The 15,771-nt window shown below is 40.2% G+C and overlaps 1 protein-coding gene across 1 annotated transcript in view; it reads right to left on the minus strand.

Moving 5' to 3' along the window:
• Positions 1-8,146: 8,146 nt before the first annotated feature.
• Positions 8,147-15,771, minus strand: part of mamdc2a (MAM domain containing 2a) — an 81,458-nt gene continuing 73,833 nt past the window's right edge. The window contains exon 15 of the mRNA XM_044196304.1: positions 8,147-15,268. The gene's annotated coding sequence lies outside the window, so the exon portion shown is untranslated. The remainder of the gene's footprint in view (positions 15,269-15,771) is intronic.

The raw sequence follows: 15,771 nt of genomic DNA on the forward strand, positions 1-15,771 counted from the left end.
ATGCTTAGAGGTAAATCTTTCAAGTGTCTCCCCGTAGCGGTAAACATATTATAAAACTCTCTGACAGATAACCCCTGATTAAATTGAGGTTGGAAAGCTTTGGCGGGCACCTGTCTCCCATCCTGACACAGAGCCATGTATTCAACGTTTTTGTGAATAAAATTGAAGGGTGACAGATCTCTTTTTCCTGTGAAGGCTTCATAATTCACCATGGCTATCACTAGATATTTAGGCATCGTCCCCAGGAAGAGGTTTTCCTGGTTACATATTCTGGAATTCTCTGGGATGGAGTAGGTTTTTACGTTCACGCGTGATAATGGGTAAAGAGCATTGCCCCTCATTAAAGCGGACGCGTGGCCTAAACGCACGGCGGGGGAAACGGTGACTTTCTTGATAAACAATGAGGCCCCCAGTATTTTTAAACGGAAAGTGCTGGCGGCGTTGCCCATGAGACAGAAGGCGTCATTAGCTCTGGTCAGCTTAATTCTCAAATCCACAGAGTTCAAGAGAAGCCTCTCGCAGAAAAATATGTCCGCGTGAAGAGGACCTAGTAGGTGAAGTTCTTTAGATTCTGAGGTAAACCGGGCTCTCTGATTGAATCCCCTGTTTGGCCCGTTATTTGGTACTATAGAGTCCATAGCACCGGCCGTGTCTTTGTAAAATAGCCCTGCAGTGAACTGACTTTTTAGCGTATCGTCTGAATAGTTGAGGAGGGTCTCTATCATCGCTCTGTAAGGGTGAGTTGCGCTGGATTGTGAAATTAACCTATCCCCCAGAATAACGTCGCATTGGTTAAAAATTGTGTTCAGAGGATAATTGATGAGACCCACTGCGGCGTCGGCGGGTAGGTTTGAGCCGTCAGCGTTGGTAATTTTCACGCGAAGATGAATCAAAGTATCATTCAGATCCATGTATTTTTCCCCATCTCCGGGGATAAAAAATTCAATAGGACCTCCGTCGGTAATGGATGCCAAAGGCAGGACTTCTGTGTAGAGCTTTTCATCGATAGACAGTTGCGTCATAGGTGCTGAAAATAAATCCAGCTCACCCATAGTGCATTCGGCTGATTTGTGATGTAAAAGCGCCATATTTGTTTTCTAAAATATGTCTCCGGAGCTCGCAACAGCGTGCTTTCCTTTGGACTTACTTCTCCCTACTGATTTTCTCTTTTTGACCTCGCACTTTTACTCGCTGCCCGGAGGTCTCTTCCTCAGTCGTCTGGCTAAAACCATCATACCGCCGGATCCTTCTTGAGCCCCGTTGTCCGATCGACCCCCTATTCTACTAACAGCGTGGCTTATCACCTCCGAGGCAATGTTTTTTGCGGCTGATTTAAGATGAGGCTTAGCAATGGCAAATCCTTTTTTCATCAACGGTGATACAAAACGAAATATTTTAGAAAAAATCGAACCGATTCCTCTCCCGTACATAACAGGCGCCCCGTAAAAACCGGGGAGAGCGCCCCCTACTTGATTCTCATAATAACTCACAAAACGGTGAGGATCGTGTCTCTGATGCATCATGTTGTTTTTGTCACAGAGGATTTTTTTTGGAGGGTCTAAAATGGAGTTTCACGATAGTCTTCCCAAAGGTAAAATTTATAGGTTTATTTTGATCCGTCTTTATCTCAATGTGGATGTTTTCGATGTGCTGCTTGACCACCGGTAGGTAGCAGGGTGGATTAAAATACTGCGTGATGACGTCCCCGTACGTTCCTTCTATAGCGATCGTTCTCAAGAGCGGAGCGTAAGCGTCACCAACCAGCTGATGTCGTACCACATCACTATAACAATACATATGCTAAAATCCTCCCTTTATATCAGCCGGATATGGAGACATCCTTTCATTGAAAATAACCCATTCTCCCGGGTTAACCCCCATGATGTAAGCCAGAGGGGGGTAAAATCGTAAATGATATTGACCTCCTGCCTGAAATTCAAATCTCTTTTGAATGGAGCTAAACCTTAAATAAATATCAGAGTTAATTTTTCTAAGAAAGGCGTTCAGCTCTGTCTTGAGCTGTTCCAGATCGTGATAATAACCTGCCCTAAAACCCTGACGGGTGAACACCTCGCTCTTTGAAGCATCGTCATCATCATCTTTTTTGTTTATTCCTCCATTCAAAATAAGCATCCTCCCTAGAAATGTTAAACCAGGTGTGGGGGTATGAAATCTCTGTCAGAGCTACCTCCCACGGGCCTTCTAAATCAATATGCTGCGCTAAATCGACGTGGTAGCTGGAGCTCGTGTTATTTTTAAATACATTGCGACTGGCGTTGGAGGGTAGGACAACGTGAGAACCCTTCTCCTGTGATTTGGTCCATGTTTTAATGATTCAGATTCGACGTACCTATTTGATTTTATACATTTTTCAGGTTGCTTGCCTTGACCCAGCTGTTGAATTTCTCAGGCCAGTTTTTCCAACGCACCAGCATTTGTTTTTTACCCCTGACAACACGCTCGTCCAGAATTTCTTCAACTTGAAACGCTTTGTCTTTACCGACCTTGACTTTTTGCAACTCTGCTTCGTAAAACAAGCCTTGGATAGGTTCTCCGTCATAATCTTTCAGTTTGTACACAGGGGGTTGGCGAGGTATACATTCGGTTACAGTGAACAATTCATCGGTAAAACTCTGTTGATATTTTTTATCAAACACTCCTCTCAGTTTGGATATTCTCACCAAATCCCCATCCTTAAAATTCATCTTTAATTTGTTTTTGTCGCTGGAAATGTTCCGTACAGGTTTTCAAACACTCGAGAGACGTTTTCTGACGTCACCTGCATAGGCGTCATTTTTATACTTTTATGATAACTGTTATTGTAGCTGTCAAGCAATTCCTGTAAGACGCCCACGTACCTCACGGCTGTTTGAAGCTGTAAAATACCTCCACATTCGTGTTTTCAACGTGCGGTTAAATCTTTCAATAACAGACGCTTTCAGTTCACTGGCTGTTGCAAAATGATTAATTCCTCGTTTCTTCATCAACCCCTCAAAGCTTTTGTTAAAGAACTCTTTGCCCGCGTCCGCTTGTAACTTTTCAGGGATCCGACTTTCTTTTAAGATAGAGTCAAAGGCCTTAGAGACCTCAGCCCCTGTTTTTGTCTTCAAAGCTCTGGCATAAGCCCGTTTTGAAAATACATCGATGACCGTGAGTAAATAATTGTACCCGTCGTTGTGTTCAGTTAAGGCCTGCATATCACAAAGGTCTGCCTGGAACTGATTTAGAGGTCGCAGTACAAACACTCTATTTCTGACAAAATGTATCCTGGCCGGTTTATGCAGAGTATACGAGTCCTGTTCCGATAAAAAATCTTTGACCCGTTCTACGTTGACTTTTTTCCCCATTTCATCTTGCACGGCTCTGCGTAGTCGTTCCACTCCCCCAAAACTACCAGGATGTGAGGGCTTATAATACACTTTTTTCATGACACGTTTTTCAGTCATGTTTCTGCTTGCCTTCTCTAGGGTTTTTAAAAACAAACAATGAGACACAAGCTTCTTTAAATCGTTTTTTATTGATTATAAACACACACAGCATTTCTCAAAGTACAGGAGGTTAACTTCAACACATTGATTCCATACATTTGGTAAATATCATCGTGTAATGTTCTCAGTTCATTCCAGGTATTCAGATACATGTTGTTTTGTACACAATAACTCATAACGTCTACAAATAAAGTGTAAAGAGTAAACAGATGAGACATTTTCATGCAAGAATCTTTAGTCATCTCTTTTATAATTTTACAAAAGGTATCAGATACAGAGCATTTGTTTACCGTTAGCAATGTGTCACTTACTAACTGTTCCCAATTTTCAGCATTTCGAACAACATCCAAAATCTTTTCTAGTCTTGCGACTTCGTCTCTAAAGTAAAAAACATTGTCATCCGCAACATGGGTGACTCTGTTTTTAATCACCTGATCTAAAACATTGATTAACTGGTTAACGATTACACGTTCCTCTACATAATTTTGAAATTTTCTGCAAACGTTACCCATTTTTATTTTTATTTTTTAATTACTCGATCCTTTCCAAAAGTCCGCCACATTGTTCATCAGTTCAATCTTTTTCTCATCTTGACCGATCAGAGCGTCGTACATCTTCTCCAATTTCTCTCCGATGCGTCTTGTCTTTTTGAGGTTATGAAGAAAGGCCTCGGAGGCGCCATGGACTCTGTATGCAGACACGTGGATATGGCATGCCTGAAGCGCCCGTTGAATGGCTTTGATGAAACGATCCGTCCAAAGCCGCCTCACAACTCGTTATAGTGCTGATGGAAGAAATAATCTGGCATCTCAAACAGACATTCGTGCTGTAGCTGGCTCGGGTGATCAATTTGACAGCCGTTACAGATTTCAGATCTGTACACGGTCAGAACCTTGCTCAACAGGCGAACCACCATGGCTCTCACCGTGTTCAGAAATAGGTCAGAGAGCACCCGTCAGGTTTGTCCTCTTCCTTGGGAGAGGGGGTGGTGAGGCGCTTGGAGTTGAGGATACCAAGAAGAAGAAGAAGAGGGCCAGTCAGGGGAGGGAGATGGTGATGGAGGAGGCAGAATCCAGTCAGGGGTCGCCGGCGGTGAAGGTGGGGGTGTCGTATCACGGGTAGGGCTCCCCGGTCGCAGGATACAAGGGAGAGACATGGCTTTTCTCAGAATCGGAGATGAATCTGTGCTTTCTGGTTGCGGTAGAAGAGGAACAGACATGATTTGAAGTTGCAGGGGTACCCGTTTCAAGCGGAATGAATTAGGGGGCGGAGTCAGAGGAGGAGTCGGGGGCGGTGTCTTCTGTGAACAGAGTCTTTCTTATCATCAGAATGTCTCTCGATGTCTGACTTCTTAGGAAGAGATCCTTCAGTTTTTCTGCTTTTTCAATCATCATTTTCATCCACACCTTGAGGGGCAGACGTAATGACGTCTGGAACACACCGCATTCGGTATTGAAATATTCCAAGACAAATTCGTCCGAGTGTTCATCTCCTTCGACCACCTGACGGCTTGTGCGGTAGAACCATCTGCCGGAACCCGAGCTTTTCGTCTCCCAAATGCTGCAGGTTACAATTTTTTTCTGGGCGAGTGCCAGTGGAAATTCCTGTTTAACCCGCACAAACGTTTGCGTCTGTTTGTCTTTTGTCGCAGGTTCCTTTCCTTCATTTGCTCTGAGGTTGTTTGACACCACCAGATTCAGCACAGACCAGTCCACTGACGTAAGCGTTGCTTTTGGAGTGAGGGGTCCAAACGTTTCTCCTTTCTCCAGCTGGTAAAAACAAAGTTCGTTGACTTCATAATTGAACGCATATCCCCACATGCCTCCATTTTCTAAATCCCATTCCTCCTGAAGCGTGCTGGGGGGAGGTGTCTGGATCCGAGCCAAATACAACACCTGTTTCTTGGGTGCGCCCCCTAGTGTCGCATTTTGATAATGCGTCACAGGCGTCTGGCTGATCATCTTCAACTGTTTCATCTTGTTTGATGGTTCAGACCGGAAATATTCCGCTTTTATTTTATTTTTTCACCGCAAGCTCCTCCTAACCTATTTTCCCATTGGCTAACCCTCCCTTTGGTTCACGCAAACTCCGCCTACCCTCCCACATCTTTCCAATTCATTCACACCTCACTCTGCACCGGACAGACAACAGAGAAGGACGTGTCTTTTGCTCCTGAAAGATTAGATTTTACAGATGGTAAATTTGTCAATTATTTTTATACTTTTGATACTATTGATTTCACTTAAATGATTGAATTATTTAATCATATTATTTAATTTACAGGATTTTTCATTCCCACGCCTACTTTACTCCCATTCGCTCCTGCTCACCACGCATGCTTCACGCTCATTGGCTCCTGCTAACCACGCCTGCCTCACGCTCATTGGTCCACGCATAAGGCCACGCACTTCCGGCATGACGCACTTCCGATGTGACGCACTTCCTGTGTGACGCACATCCGGGGGGAGAGACATCCGGGGGAGGGGGGAAGTTTAATCAAAGGTCAAAGGTCACCATCCATCATCCTTCAATTAAAAAGTGGCAGAAAGTATTGTTTATCTCTCTCTACAGAATGTTAACAGAAAGTGGTAAGTTAAGACTTGGCATGTATTTTTTAACCAGTTCTTTTAATGTGTCACTTATGTCACCGACCAGAGACCAGGGCTTCTGATGGAATGGTGTGGAGCTGACCAGGGCTTTTGGATTGGCCTCTAGCCGTGTCCAGGAGTCATCAGGGACGATGACCAGAGGAGGAGCTTCAGCAGCAGGACAGTGAGCGGTGACAGGCTCTGGAGGAGAGACAGCTTCAGTAGCTTCATCAACTTCACCAGCAGGAAGGGAAGGAGCAGAGGCATCAGGCACTCGGGCACAGGTTGTATCAGTTTGTGCTGGACCGAAGATGATCGTGTCCATGAACTTCTCAGCTTCCTGGATCTGGTAAAGTGTGGATATTCTTCCTTCTAGCTCTGCTATTTTGTTGGCCAGGTGACCACAGTTGACACAGCGAAGCAGGGAGTTGAGTGGAGCCATGGTTTGTAGATAGGGTGGCTGGAAACAGAAATAGAAAGGCTAGTACAGGGCTAAAAGTGCATAAGAGTTCAAAAGAATTACCATCAATAGCTGGTAGGTTGAAGGATTTGGAGTTTGGAGAAAAACACACACAATGTGAAGTCTAACACTAAATACACTAAACTACAGAACAAATGGTGTGTGTGTGTGTGTGTGTGTGTCAAAAATGGCTGCTTGGGTCCAAGATGGCATCAAACAAAAGAAATCAGCGGCCACATGGCTAGATAAAGGAAATAAAGGAAACATCAACTTAGCATGTGGCTACCAAATTCATCTAACAATGAAAACACATAATAAAACTCAATGAACCAAATCAATACATATACATTCACAAAAGTAACACAGGCCTGTGCGTAGCCAAGTACACTGTTAAGCTATGTGAAGCTATTTAATGCCCAGTTCTAGTTTTTTTTTTACTACTGGCTTTTATTTGAGAAAATACAGTACACACAGTAACTAGAAATGGTTATTTTCCCCAAAAAAATCATTTGCATGCACCTGGATACCCCTACTTTTTCTAGGTTTTCTCTACACACACAACAGTTTGGTATAGAAAGAGTATCATCAAAAGAGATGTGTACCTTTAGATACATTAGGTGTTTGAGGGAATTCCACAGGAGTAGTTGATCATTCTTTAATTTTCTGTACATTTGAAGTAGTTTTTTTTTCAACAATATAATCACTGAGTCTAACCTGGTCACAGTAGGAAAGTTCTGGCTTTGCTCCTGCTTATCTGGCCCACAAATTAATTTATATTTTTAAGATGGCCCCTTCAGTGTTTGAGTTTGACACTCCTGGATTGCTCCTTTTAGATGTGGGCATAATCAGTGATCTGATAATATGAATCATAGTAGATAGACTTCTGTGTTGTCTCGTTCAAGGTCAGTGTTTGAAACTTTTCTGGACATTTTTGGCTTCATGTTCAGTTCCTACACAGTCTATAATATTCTGTGTTTTGCTCCTTGCAAATGTATGTGTTGATATTAGGCAAATGCTGTACATGTTGTGAAAAAGACATTTTGCCATAAGCAGCATCTCAAAATCAAGCATTGCTATGAAATGTTGATATTTTATCTAGAAGTCTCTCAATGAATTTTAGCTCTCTTGACACTGAAAGCTAGCTGCAGGCTTCACTTTACAAATCAATAAGACAGTTTTAACAGTTGTTAAATGACAATATTGCAATTTCTGATTTTGTTAGTGACAATACAGTCTGACCATTATCAAATTCAATTGTCATTTTTACAGCCAACATTTCAACTTGTCATAGTAAAAAAAGCACAGGTGTTACTAATAACATTAGCGATGGCTCTATTCTATTCCAGTGTCCCAGTAAACCATCATAGTGTGACAGTGAGCCTGCATGAACGATACCAGGACCCAGAAACTGAAGCAGCTACATGGAATTTAGCTATCATTTATTTTACTATTTACCCCTATGCTTTTCCTGCAAGTCAAAATGTCATCAGTGACAAAAGTGTGAAGATGCCATTTGATTGGTCGTGCCACATAAAGCGGTTTTGTATAAACCTTTTCTTTGAATAGTGATGCTGTGTGAGTATGAACATCATAAATACTGACAGGTGACATTGGGAGCTTAAGCACATAATGTCAATTTTATTGTAAATTATATTTCTTTACAATTTAGAATGTAAGACACATTTGTATGACACATGTATTCCCACAACTTTATTGAATATCAAACAGTATAGAATGCTGCAATAGCCTATGGAAAATGATTCTGTTTATCTTGTCTACCTTTTTTCTTTACATACTGTATATATCCTGCATGTAAGCTATAGAATGGATTTAAAAAAAACAAGAATGAAAGATGACAGAAGATAAAATGCTTCAAAACAAATGCTGTACCAAAGTGTTGGTCAAGGGGAAAGAGTTGGCCAGAGCTAGAGGGAAGATTAGGAGCCGCCAAAAATCATCAGCACCATAAATGTCCATACTAAATATCATGTTAACTGGACAGCCGTTGTTGATATGTCTTAGTGGCAGAGCAGGACGTCCACCAATCGGAAGGGCGGTGGTTCAATCCTGGCTTTCCCCAGCCCACATGTTGGAATTTCCTTGGGCAACACTGAACCCCAAATTTCTCCCGAGGGCTGTGCTTTCAGTGTGTGTGAATGATTAGTTAGTTACTTTCTTTGGACTGATGAATAGGGAGAATGCGATATGTAGTGTGAAGCACTTTGAGTAGTCGGATGACTAGAAAGGCGCTATACAAATACAGTCTATTTACCTTAATTTATGACCTGTGAGTTTTTTCAATATTAAAATTATATTTGGCCCACTAACTATTATTAAGATGCAGTTCCTATTGTGAATGCTAGCTGTCACTATCACCATATGGGAAAATCAGTAACAGGAAGCACTCTGCGTCAGAGCTCCCCACCTGGATGATGTGATGAGTATTATGATGAAAACTATTCATCTCATCCATTCAAGAGCTCTTAATCAGTGGGAGTTTCAGGCTTTCCTGTCAGAAATTGATGCACAATACAGGGACATAATCTACCACTGAGATGTGGGCTGGCTTAGTCGCGGGACAGTTCTAGAGCGGTTATATCATGTGAGATCTGAAATTGAGCGTTTTTTGAAAGAAAAAGGTCGTTGTTGAACTGAGCAACACTGAGTGGTTGGCAGACCTCACTTTCTTAGTTGATCTCACTGGCCATCTGAACAATTTAAGATGAGGCTCCATGCCAAAAGGATGCTCAGCAGTTACTTTGGTGAGTACAATGTGATCATTGCTATCATAGAAAAAAAGGATCAAATTTTAAGACAACACAAGTTGTAGTAAACCGAAATGATTCTTTAAGGGGCAAAAGTGTGATCTATGTTTACTGGTGCACATGGTGGTTCCAGCATCTCAGAAACAGTCATGAAAGGTTCATGCACTATAGTGTCTAGGGTTAATAGAATGGTGAGATAAACAAGAAATAGAGTGTCTAGAGGTCAGTAGAGTAGCTACCTCTGAATCACTGCCCACATATCTGATATTCTCAGGGATTTAATCAAAATGGCAATTCAGTCTGGTTATCAGGCTAAACAGGAAGACCAAGGTACAATAACAGCTCAACAGTAGTGAACAGAATCTAACATCTAAATGCACAGCAACAAAATCTGCAGGAACTGTATGGTGCTAATGATTGAACATGGATCAAACCTCTAGGGAAGGTTTCCAGCACCTTACTGAATCCATGCCTTGAAAAGATACTGATGTGCAGTTAACACAGGATTTACCAAAAAACGTGACCAAATTCTATAAGTGCCTAGATTGTGCCTAGACTGAAGCTGGACTCAAATCCTTTATCACAGTGGAACTAACAAAAAACATGATTGAGTGAAATCTGATGAAAAAATAACCTACACAACCTTAGTTATATTCTGATGACATATGTAAGAAATATCAGCAGAATTGTATGCATTGGCATTTAAACTTGAAACTTGTCCATAGCAAAGCATTGCCTTGTGCCTCTGAAGCAGTTATGTATTCCCAACAATAGAGGCATTTCCCAACATCCCCATCTCTTGGACCTCAATCTATTTGTAAATTCAAACACCTGATAGTATAACCAAATATATACAGAACAGAGCTAATGAACAAACAAATAAAACAATTATTATAAAAAAGTTTTACTAGGCCTATAAGAGCTTATTTTTAATTTTCCCAAAATGAATGTCGAATCCTTTTGTTTAAGACGCTGGCTTACTGACAGCTCCAGGCTACGCAGAGATAGTAGTAGGAAACGGTCAAAGTTTGTCGGCACAAGAAAAGTGTATTGCTGATTCTTAAAGTTTTCAGGGTGGTGTTGTGTGGATGTCTGCTTTGTGTACTTCGTTTCCTCCCAGTTAAACCACATGGCAGTAGTCAAGGCCCAGTGCTGCTATGCACCAACGTGCGCAACAATTTGTTTCACCCCTTATTTTCTTCCATAGTTTTCCAGTTCTGACTCTTAAAGGCCAATTGAGCTATGACCTGAGCTATGTTTTATCAGAAAGCATATCCTGATTTTACCTGAACTGGTTGTTTATTTTACTGTTTATTTTATTGCTTTTGTGTATTTTATTTCTTTATATTTCGTCATTCACTGTGGTATTTTATTTCCCTTGTTGTGAAGCACTTTGTACTTTGTTTTGATAAGTGCTCTATAAATAAAGTTTTATTATTATTATTATTATTATTATTATGACCTCCCTGAGCTGAAAAGTTGATTATCTCTCCCAAGTTGAAATCAACTATCATCCAATTCATGACATCCTCAATGGAAATCATGTGTACCTTATAGGATAAGGTTGGCAATATTTTATATTTTTCTTCTCGTCAAAAAATCTCCATAAAAATCTCCAAACCAAATATTAATGTATCCTACTAACAAGTATTGTGTGTGTATCACAGCCTGATCCTCTGTGCCACAGAGCTCCATTGTTGTCTAAAAACTGAAACATGAAAACACACACTGTAGCTTATTTTGAAATGTGGAATTATCTGCTGCTGAAAATAGTCCCCAACAATTGCACTGTTTCCTCTTGTTTTAGTAACGTTTGATAAAAACTACAGTGGTCAGCTTTTTTAAGATGTTACTGATCCTTTTTTTTAAAATGAAACTATATATTTGTAAACTCTATTTTTAAAGATTTATGTCATTAGTAGGAACCAATGGGCATAGAGTGGAGAGCCACAGAGAGTAGGGAGTATTGAGAGATGGACTGACACACTATTGGTTTTGGTCTTTTCATTGGATTTGTTGACAATTAGAAAAATATAGTACATTGCAGCTATATCTGTCACATCCCGCTCTGCTCCCTAGTTCATGTTCTTCTTTGTTTCATGTTATTCAGTGTTTCCTGTTTTATTTTGTAAAACGTTCTCATTTCAGTCACTTTACTTCCTGCCTTTGTATGTTTCCTGCCAGCTTTGATTGTCTGCCCCGCCCTGATTAGTTTCACCTGTGTCTAGTTATCCTTGCCTCACAAGTGTATTTAGTCTGTGTGTTCCTTTGTCTCAGTGCGTAGACCAGGGATTGAAGTATGACTGGACGTCACTCATTTGATTGAGGAAGAGGGTTACACTAGCAAATTGGTGGTTTTGGCATAATCTGATTTGTGACTGGATCAGAATGGCAAATAGTAGTGGATTGTCAGAGGATGATGATATGGAGATGGAATGGACACAAATTGTGAGTAGTAGGAAAGGACGAGGAGAGAGGAAGGATAAAAGAGATAGCCAGTTGACCTCTTCGGGAAAACGGGCATTAGAAGAGGAGGAGGAAGTGCGAGATGTCAGGAAAAAGATTATGATATAGGAATTTAAGGTAATTTAAATTTAAGGTGATAACATCGATTATTCCAATAACTTTGACAACTGGATTGAGGAAGGCAATTGGGGATATAGAAATGTCAAAGGTGTTGCGTGATGGCAGTTTGTTGGTGAAATGCAAAAATGTGGAGCAGAGAAATAAAGTGAACAGCATGTAAAAAAGAAATAATGTAAAGAAGGACAGTTTGTGAGAGGAACTAGGTGAGTGATAACAGGAATCCCCATCTGAGAAAATTTGGAAGAACTAAGGAAAGTGATGAAAGGAGGAAAAATCACAGGAATTAGACAGCTGCAGGCCTTCAGGAATGGGGGGAAAGTGGATAGTGAGTCAGTATTGCTACAGTTCAATGATGAGGTGCTTCCTGAAAAAGTAATGGTAGGCTACATGAGCTTTAATGTGAGAGAATATGTTCTCTTCCAATAAGACATTATGTCACCGATATGGTCATACGGCCAATGTATGTAAAGGAAAACAAAGATGTGGAAGATGTGGAGGAGAACATGCATATGGAGAGTGTGGAAGCAATGTTCAGGTTAAATGCTGTAACTACGGAGGAAACCACACAGCAGCGTATGGTGGTTGCACCATCAGGAAGCAGGCAGTGGAGAGTCAAAGAGTAAGATCAGAACAGAAAGTAAGTAATATGCAGAGGCTGTGAGGATGTGTAACAGTGAAAGAAGAGGGACTCAACCAAAGTCATCCTGAAACAAATGCAGGAACAGCACAGGTACATAAGGACAACACAGGAATATCAATGGACAAGTTAGGGCTGTTTTTAGCCTACGTCATCAACAGCTCAGAGCAAGTAAAAACCAAGACAGAAAAAAATCAATCATAGTTAAAACAGCGGCTAAATTCCTAAATATGAAAGATTTATCGTGGGAAAAGATACATGCTGACCTTCAGTCAGGGAGAAGGGACCTCAGAGACAGCTTCACATATGATGTTATTACTATTACAATGGAACGCCAGAAGTCTGATAGCAAATGGACAGGAGTTTAAAGGTTACATTGATAAGTTAAATAGGAAACCAGATGTCATGCATTCAGGAGACATGGCTCAAGCCAAATCTGGAGTTCATTATTAATGGATATACAAGCATACGCAAAGATAGATACAAAGGAAATGGTGGAGGGTTTGCAATATTTATTAAAGAAGGTATAAAACATAGACCGTTAAGTATAGTACAAGAAATGGAAGTAGTAGTTGTTGAAACATGGTGCAAAAAAGAAAGTATGAAAATATTAAACTACTATAACCCATGCAAACAACTAGATAAGGTAAAACTAGAATCAATACTGGAACATTGGAGAGGTAATATCATCTGGTGTGGAGACTTCACTGCACACAGCATGGGGCGAACAAGAAGATTTAAATGGAGAAATCGTAGAGGAGCTAATGAACGAAAAGGAATTGGTGTGTCTAAATGATGGATCAGGCACAAGGGTAAATTTGGTGAAGGGTACAGAGTCTGCAATGGATCTTACTTTGGTATCACAGTCTTTGGTTTGGGAAAGTAGGTGGGAAGTAAGTAAGGGAAGCACTATAGGGAGTGATCACTATCGTATATTCACAAGTATTGGAGTAGAACAGGATAAGAGAGAAGGAAGATGGAAATTTGAAGAAGCAAAGTGGAACAAGTATAGAATAATAACTGAAGGGAAATTAAAGGAGGTAAATATGAACCAGACAATTGATGACCTCAATGCAGAAATAAATTGTATTATATTAGGAGCAGCAAAAGAATCAATACCAAAAAGGAAAAACCGTGGTGGACACAAGAATGCACTTCTGCGATTCAAGATTGAAATAAGGCATTTAAAGTCTTGAAGAAAACACATACGTTTCTGAATCTTATTGACTATAAAATAAAGCAGGCAGTAGTTAGGAGCACAGTAAAGAGAGTTAAAAGGGACTTTTGGAAGAGGTATTGTGGCTCACTAGGAAGGACTACACCGTTAGATCGAGTATGGGGGATGATTAAGAGGATGTACGGAAATAGAAAAGAATATGGATATTCTATAATGAAAGATGGGGGGAAAGTAGTAATAGAAGGTAAGGAGAAAGCAGAGTTATTAACAAGGACATTTGTTAAGGTACATAGTACTGAAAATTTGAGTAATGAGGAAAAGAAACAGAGAGAGAGAACAATAGGAAAATATTTAGAAGCACTGCAGGATGATGAGGAAGACGGAAGTGCAATAAATATGTTGTTTACTATAAGAGAGCTAAATAATGCATTAAGAAAGACTGGCAAAACAACGCCAGGGAGAGACCAAATAAGTTATTGTATGCTAGGAAACCTAAGTAATAGGAGTAAAGGAATATTATTAAGATTATATAACAAGGTATGGGAAGAGGGATGTTAACCAAGTCAATAAGAGTCAGTTATTGTCCCCACATGTAAGCCAGGTAAGGATCCAGACTTAGCAGAAAGGAAAAAAAATGATAAACGAATGATTAAGGTTTCATATAGAGACAAAAGATCTGTTAAAGAATCACCAAAGCGGATTTAGAAAAGGAAGAAGTACAATTAATCCAGCTCTGTGTTTGGAAAATGAAATTAGGAAAGCTCAAATGAATAAAGAGAGTTTAGTAGCTGTATTTTTTGATGTTGAGAAGGCGTATGACATGTTGTGGAAGGAAGGGTTAATGATCAGGTTACATCAAGTGGGAATAAGAGGGAGAATGTGTAGACTTCTTAACAGCAAGGTGGATATTAGTAAGAGTAGGAAAAGAATATAGTACCAAGTATTTAGTGGAAAATGGAGTAGAATCAGTCCAGTTCTGTTCTCAATCATGATAAATGAAGTGTTTAGTAGTATAGATAGGTCTACTGGTGTTGCATTATTTGGAGATGGAGTTATGTGGAAAAAGGGAAGGAATATAGATTATGTAATCAGGAAAATGCAAGAGGCAATAAGGAAAGTAGAGGGCTGGGCAATGGAGTGGGGTTCCGATTTTCAGTGGCAAAGACAAAGGCAGTATGTTTCACAAAAAGGAAAATTCAGGACTAGATTAAACATGAACTCTATGGAGAAAGTTTAGAGAGAGTAGAGTGTTTCTCGGTATCTGGTTCGACAAGAATCTTACTTGGACCAGTCATATTGGAAAAGCTATTGAAAAGTGTAAAAAGGTTGTGAATATTTGAAGGTGTTTGAGAGGTAGAGAGTGGGGAGCAAGCAGGATTTCTTTGAAAACAGGGCAGTGCTAGACTATGGCAGCATAGTTTACCAATCAGCATCAAAAACATTATTAAAGACGATAGGAAACACAGCGAATGGAACAGGGATAGGGGAGATAATGTTAAGCCCCACGGTACCGTTCTCTGTTGTCCCACCTTGGGTATTAGGAGAGATAGTGGTGGACCTGCACCTTCTGGAAAGGAAGAAAGAGAAATATAGATAGGAACCAAGTCAACAGATATGTAGAGGGAAATTACTCTGAGTATATTAAAATATACACTGATGCATCAAAAGTAGAAAATAATAGAGTAGGAGTTGCATTCATAATCCCAGATTTAAATGTAGTGTCAAATAAAAGAGTTAGTAACAACCTTTCAGTGTTCACAGGGGAAATGTTGGCTTTCTTTTAGCCAAGTTTCAAGAGTATACAGTCAGAAGCAAGACAGGACATGATGCTGGAAATAGCTCAAACTATCTGCAGAATTACTAAAGCAGGAATAATAGTGAAATTCATCTGGATTCCAGTACATATAGGGGTAGAGGGAAATTACCTGGTAGAGAAATATGCAAAAGATGCAACTAAGAAAGATGAAGTAAATATGACTATAATGATTATAGTAAGGCTGAAGTTAAAAGCATAATCAGAGTAGTAATGAAAAAGAAATGGCAGGAAATTTGGAACAGAAAAACTAAAGG

Source organism: Siniperca chuatsi, linkage group LG5, assembly GCF_020085105.1.
Source record: "Siniperca chuatsi isolate FFG_IHB_CAS linkage group LG5, ASM2008510v1, whole genome shotgun sequence".
Lineage (NCBI taxonomy): Eukaryota > Metazoa > Chordata > Actinopteri > Centrarchiformes > Sinipercidae > Siniperca > Siniperca chuatsi.